Source organism: Prosopis cineraria, unplaced genomic scaffold (assembly GCF_029017545.1).
Source record: "Prosopis cineraria cultivar Desert tree isolate PC_DT_omini unplaced genomic scaffold, ASM2901754v1 PC2, whole genome shotgun sequence".
Taxonomy (NCBI): Eukaryota; Viridiplantae; Streptophyta; class Magnoliopsida; order Fabales; family Fabaceae; genus Prosopis; species Prosopis cineraria.
The window spans coordinates 40,772,497-40,779,736 of record NW_026555333.1 but is presented as its reverse complement, the minus strand read 5'-3'; positions in this window follow the sequence as shown (position 1 = coordinate 40,779,736).

Genomic DNA, 7,240 nt, shown 5'->3' with positions numbered 1-7,240 from the left:
AGGCTTTTATCACCTTAAGAAAGAAGTTGATGATTACACCAGTCTTGACTATTCCTTATCTTAAGCAATCATTTGATGTTTACATAAATGCATTGCTTAAGGGTCTTGGATGTATTCTTATAAAAGATGGTAGAATTATAGCCTATGCATCGAGACAGTTGAGGCCTCACAAGATGAACTGCCCCACTTACGATCTAAAGCTAGCAACTATTGTCTTTGCTTTTAAGATATGGAGATACTACCTCTATGGTGCATGATTTGAAGTGTTTAGCGACCATAAAAGTCTCAAATATGTGGTAGACTAGAAAGAGTTAAATATGAGGCAAAGAAGATGGATGGAATTCCTAAAAGACTATGATTTTAAACTGAAGTACTATCCGGGAAAGGCCAATGTAGTAGCCAATACCTTGAGTAGGAAGACTGTGCATGTGGCTTGTATGATGATTCATGAATAGAAGTTGTTGGAAGATTTCTCTAGTTTTTCACAGAATATCCTAGATTATGCTATGTTCAATTTGAATACTACAGTACTTACAACTGAATTCTGGGATAAGTTGCAAGCAGCTCAGTTTAAAGATCCACACTTCTTAAAGGTTTAAAAGAACTTAGATTAGAAGATAACTGGCATAGATTTCACTTTTAATAATAATGGTCTTGTAGTTTATAATGGAGGGTTTATGTTCTTGATGTGAAAGAGTTGAAAGACATAATTCTTATGGAAGCTCATAAAAGCAAATTCACCATCCACCCTAAAGCAACCAAGATGTATCAAGACATGAAGCAGTACTGGTAGTGGCATAGTCTGAGGCGTGATGTGATGGAGTTTGTGAATAAGTATCTGACTTGTCAGAAGGTGAAAATAGAGCATCAGAGGCCTGACAGTTTATTGCAGTCATTAGAAATTCCAACCTAGAAGTAGGAAAGCATTTCCATACACTTTATCATGGGTTTACCTAGGACACGAGCAGGGTACAATGTGATATAGGTCATTGTTGACAGATTGATAAAGTCAACCCATTTTCTACCTATTAGAGAAGGTTATACTATGGATAAGTTCATGAAATTGTATATCTAGGAGATTGTGCGATTACATGGAGTTCCTAAGGATGTGGTTTCAAATCGTGATTCAAGGTTCACCTCAAACTTTTGGAAGGTGATGAATGATGTTATGGGTACTCAATTAAAGTTTAGTACAGCATATCATCCACAAACCGGTGGTTAAACTGAAAGAGTGAATCAAACACTTAAAGATATGTTATGTGCATGTGCACTTAAGTGGACAAGAAGTTGGGACAAGCACCTACCATTGGTAGAATTTTCCTGTAATAATAGTTATCATTCAAGCATTCAAATGGCTTCATATGAGGCATTACATGGTACAAAGTATAGACCTTTACGTTGTTAAATCGAGTTGAGTGAAAGAAGCATTATAGGTCCAGACATTATTGACCAAACCACTCAAAAGATTGAGACAATTTGGCAAAAATCATCGATTGCTCAGAGTTGGTAGAAGAGCTATGCAGATAGGCGGCTAAGACCTTTGACTTTTGAGGTAAGCAACCATGTGTTTTTGAAAGTATCACCAATGACAGGCATTGGGAAGTCAATAAGAGCCAAGAAATTGACTCCTAAATTCGAATATCCTTTTCAAATCCTACAAAAAAATGGGATTTTAGCCTATCTAATTACTTTGCCACCTCATTTGTCAAGAGTTCATGATGTATTTCATGTCTCTTAGTTAAAGAAATATCAGCTTGATTCGTCTCATATTATAGAACCTGAAGAGGTTAAGCTAAGGGAAAACATGACCTATCAAGCAGAACCAGAGAGACTTATGGATGTAAAGGAGAAGCAATTAAGAAATAAGACCATTTTGTGAAGGTGTTTTGAAAGGGAATGGCCCCTAGTAATGCAACTTGAGAAACTGAAGAGAAGATGAAACATTCCTATCCTCATTTCTTTTAGCAAGGTATGTTCCCTATGAGTATTTGAATTTTAGGAACAAAATTTCTATTAGGAGGGAAGAGGTGTAACATTCCAAAATTTAACCCAAGATTAATTAAGTTAATTTAGGGTAAATGAGTAATTTTAGAGTAATATTTAGATATAAATAGTTTTAGTTAAAAGATTATTATTGAATTTAATTTAGATAAAATCTTAAGTTATAATTTTTTTAGAAAATAGAGATGATAATATTATTATTATAAAAAAGAAGAAAGAAGGAGGAACAAGGAAAAGGAATATTATATTAAACAAAAAAAAAATCTAAAAGGGAGGGGCAAAAATTTCTTGACATATGTGTTTAATGTGTACATATATAAAACAAAATGAAAAGAATAAGAAAAAGAAAAGGAGATGGGAACAGCAATTTGCGGGTGGGTGTGTGTGTGTGTGAGTGTGAGTTTGATATTATACATAATAAGAAAAAAAAAGGAAGAAAGAGGTATTAGGATAGTGGGACCCACACCACTTTATTTCAAATCCCTCTTCTCTGCCTTCTTCATTTTCTCTTCCCAATTCCTTTCATTCTTGCATATGTGAACAGAAAGAGAGCTAGAGCATTCGTCCATCGGCGATGGGAGCTGATTTAGAAGATAAAGTTTTATAATAAGATATTTTAGTTGAGATTTTAAGTATTCTAAAACTATATAAGTGTCTCAAATTTTTTTTAGATAGATTTTCCCTTAAGTTTCTGATTTACAGATTATGAGAAATCTAGAATTTAAAAGAGGAATGAATTTTTGATAAATAAATATTGTTATTGAGGTTGCTGGTAATATAATGCATATCTTAGAGTATTATTTTGCTAATAGAATTAGATTTTGAGATCTTTGAGTTTATCTCTAGATCTCTATAGATAGATTTTTGATTAAATTTAAAAATATAAATTATTTTGTTGATGTTTAGATGATTATTTGAGATGAGAAATAAATTGTTATGGCTATAGAATAATTATTCTCGGCTTGAGACCAAGTTTGCAATTTTTGGATATTTTTATGTGCGAATTTTTGGAATAAAAAGAGAAATTTTGATATTAGAAAATTATTTAAATGATGATTTTAGCCAAACTTCAATAAAATTATTGTAAAGGAGGCTATTGAACTAAGTAGATATATTCAAATACATGAAGTTAAATTTTAGAATTCAAGAGGCTGAGACTAAGGTTTTAAAAAAATAAAATAAAATAAAATGAATACTTAGGTATTGGAATACGAGTGAAAATTGTGTTAATAATATTATTGACATATTGGGATATGATTAATTGTAGATTAATTTTCTTTTGGCACCATTCAAGCTTTGAAAAACTTTGAAAGTGTTGTAACTTGAGGGATAACCTTTAACCTCTCAAAGGTTATAGTAATTAGTGAAAATCTATTTTATACATTTTTGTGTTAATTAATTATTTATGTTTGTGAAACAAATGAATACACACACACACACACACACACATATACATACAAAAATCTTGAATTGTTGTTTGTAATGCATATTGTGGCTTTGTTGAGATCCTATAATTTGTGATCAAATTAATTGTAACACGATTTGAGTAATAAGATTGATGGTTGATGATTATGTACATACTCTTGATTATAAATTGTGGATTATGCATAGTGATGAATTTTATATGAGCATGTTAAATTTTATATGATGGTAATGTAATTTATGTAGTAATATAAAAATTGATGCAAGAGGCATGATTGAAATATGATGATTCTTGATGCTTGTTGAGCAAAAAAGTTGACGAACAAGTGGGATAATTGTGAATTACATATATGAGTTTTTAAAATGCATTTTCTTATGAGTATGATCATATGGCGAGAGTTTGCCTTAGAGAAGGAGCTAGCGGTTGTGCAAAATTCATATGGCACTTGGCTATTAACCAATAATCCTAGAGGTTATAGCTGCTACTTGCCTTATAAAGTATTGTAGCATTGTTCCTATTAAGGACTTAACCCTACTAGCCTACCTGGAGTTTTAGGTAGAGCTAGTCTTGAGTATGAAACCTTATGTGACTTGGGGGAAACTGTGTTTATAAGTGAGTAAGGTAACTCTGACTCGGTAGCCTCTCACAATATGATTAAGGCCTTAGGTAGTCTCACCATATGGATAATCCCTTCTGGTTGCTGGCCCACGGATTTCATATAAGAGGAAATAAGGGGGATACATGGAAGAGATTGATCATGCATATTATTATCATCATGCCATTCGAGTGATTGATGGCTATGTTTGAGACTATAATTGTAATTGTAAAAATGAGAACATATGGTAAATATGTGAATAATGTATATGTGGCCATTTGTGCAAATCTTATATGAATATTCAGTACTTATGGGCAACTGTGCCAATTTTGTACTTCACTTTATTCTTAAGAATATTTACATGAGTTAGATGTTAATGTGATTAACATGTCCTTGATATGATTATTTACATGGTTATCTTGGTGAATTTATCAGCCACTTGTATTCATGATTAATTATCATACATTTGTATAATTTAGATGTATCTTAGTTACTGAGTGGTTGTACTCACCCCTCTCTTTTAACATATTACAGGAGCTACTTCATTTGGAAAGAGCAGAGGAAATGAGCATTAGGAAAAGTGATAATAATCACTTCTGTAGGCCTTTCTCTTTTTACTTTGATATGTGTATTTAGTTTATGATATTGCTAACTAGGATAATATATTCTTAATCCACTTGCATTACGGGTTTTGTGTTGGGTGGAAATGCATTTTGGACCTTTAGGAACGTGGTTTGATTCTTATGTTTATATTAATGTGCCAAAATATTTGTGCAAGTGAAAATAGTTATTATATACATGATTTGAGAACTTGAATATTGTTATGGCTCTCCTTGTGTTTTGTTGTCCAAAGATGAGTAGTTGATATTAATCATATATGAATGAAAAGAAAAATTCATGCATATGATAAGCTATTGATAAATGGATGATATATATAGAGTATAATGGCTAGGTGATAATTATTGTAATAAATGTGATTAAAACCTTAGTCCCCCGCTGCCAGTTATGGAATGGTTTGAGTGGCTAAATGTTATGTTAGTGAAGATATATTTTATGTGGAGTAAGGCATAGAGAGAAAATAAAGAGGAAAGTTTTTCTCCCATGTTGAGATGTGTTTTCTTAAGCATGCTTCCGCATTTGTTTAGTTGAATGATATGAGTTCTTAAAATATTTTAAAAGACTTGGGATCCCTTAGTTTTGTATAGTTTGTGAAAATACATGTTAAAGATTTATTTAGGTTAATCCCTTATAGGATAATTATTTTATGTTAGTCCTTGATTAACCATAGTGTGATTATTTAAGTTTTAATTTAGGAAACCCTTTACATATGTACGTAGACAAGTGATATGTGCAAATGCATTAGATGAATTAATACATGTAACTTATATGTACATTTCATATCTTTTGTGATTACTAAAAGTTTGTCATTTTAAGATTTCGAACAACGGTTGTAAATTATTCATAAGGCAATTGTAAAATTTGGTAAATTACTTGCAAATTACTAAAGCTATGTCCTAAAATATTTTGGTAGCTTTGCAAGTTCAAGAATTCAAAAGTTATTCCACCCAAAATTTTTCAAAGGAGTTGCAAATTATTTGTAAGGAAGTTGCAAAATTTGATGTGTCAGATACAAGTTACTGGAGCTATGTCCTAAAATAATTTGGTAGCTTTGCAAGTTCAAGAATTTAATAGTTCTTCTACCCAAAATTTTGAGAAGGAGTTGTAAACTATTCATAAGAAAGTTACAAAAGCTGGTGTCTCAGTTGCAAATTACTAGAGCGCATTGGACATAATGCGTTGTGACATTATATTTAGTTTAAGTTTTGATGATGACAAATATATATTAATTAAATATATGCATGCATGACATAATATCATTTATATTTATTCTCATGCATATTAATACTTAGACCAACCACTATGTTTGTGATATATTATTGAATGTTATCCAATGTGAGTAACCATGAAGAGGAAGCCATTGTCATCATTAGCATGCTTCACTCAAGAATGAAGAATATAAAGATGAAGAGAAAGATGATCCAAGAAAAGCTTAAGTAAATGAAGACATAAAAGCTTGGATAAATCATAGTCTTGATCTTGATGGGTATAATATCTTTAGACTTTCTAATCTTTATGTTAAACTCATTGTTTTTATTTGCATTTATTTTAAATCTTATCACACATTTTTGTTTTAAAATAAATAGTGAGGTATAACCATAATCACAAGATTTGAAAATATTTTTTTTAAATATTATTTGAGAACTAACTCCATAAAATTTTTCAAAGGTTATATTTACTTAAAGTGAAGTTATGTTATTAATACTTGAAGTTTATAATTTGAGTTAAGAGTTTTAGAAATATACAGTTTTGACTTTTATTCAATATTTTTTATATATCTCTTAATATACAAATCTGTTTGATTTGAAAATAAACTTGTACATCTTTTCAAAGAATTTAATTTTGTTCAAAATGAACTTTATATGAAATTTTTATGAGTTTTTAAATTTGGCTATTGAAGCCTCTTGTATGTTAGAAAAACGTCCTTGACCTTTGCTCACATTTTTGATCATATCTCTAAAAATACTTTGACTTTTCAAGTGAGTTCTATTTTGTTGGAATCTAGACATCCAAGGATTTTCAACCATAGGTCATTTTCTTGATTTGGACTTAAAATGAAATAATTATGACTGTTGAAAATTGACCTATATTTTATTCCATAATTATGTCCATTATTTAGGTATAGATAGCCTTATTCTGGTATAAACCATATAATTCTTCCTTATTCTAGAACAAAAACCCCTTATACCAGTACAAACCTTCATTTTTGAGATTAGCTATGTCTTATACCAGTATAGAACTCTTATACCAATATAAACAATCTCTTACCATATAATCTCACTTATTTCGGTGTAAACATCATTTTTCATGCTATGTTCTTTGTGTTTGATTATGAACTCTTCAAAACTCATTCAATATCAATTCCTTTCATTCTCTATGAGTTGTTTTAACTTTATAATCTTTTTAAAATTATTTTAAGCACAACTTTGGCTAGGATTAGACTCTTAATGTTGATTTTTTATCATCCCATGTTTCCATATTGTCAAGAAACTCAAAAGCTTAATATGTATATGATCTAATCGAGTTTCTTTCTAAAGATTAAGTATTTGACTTGATCTTAATTTCTTAAGGATCATTTCTAGTGTCCAAGAAGTATTTTAACT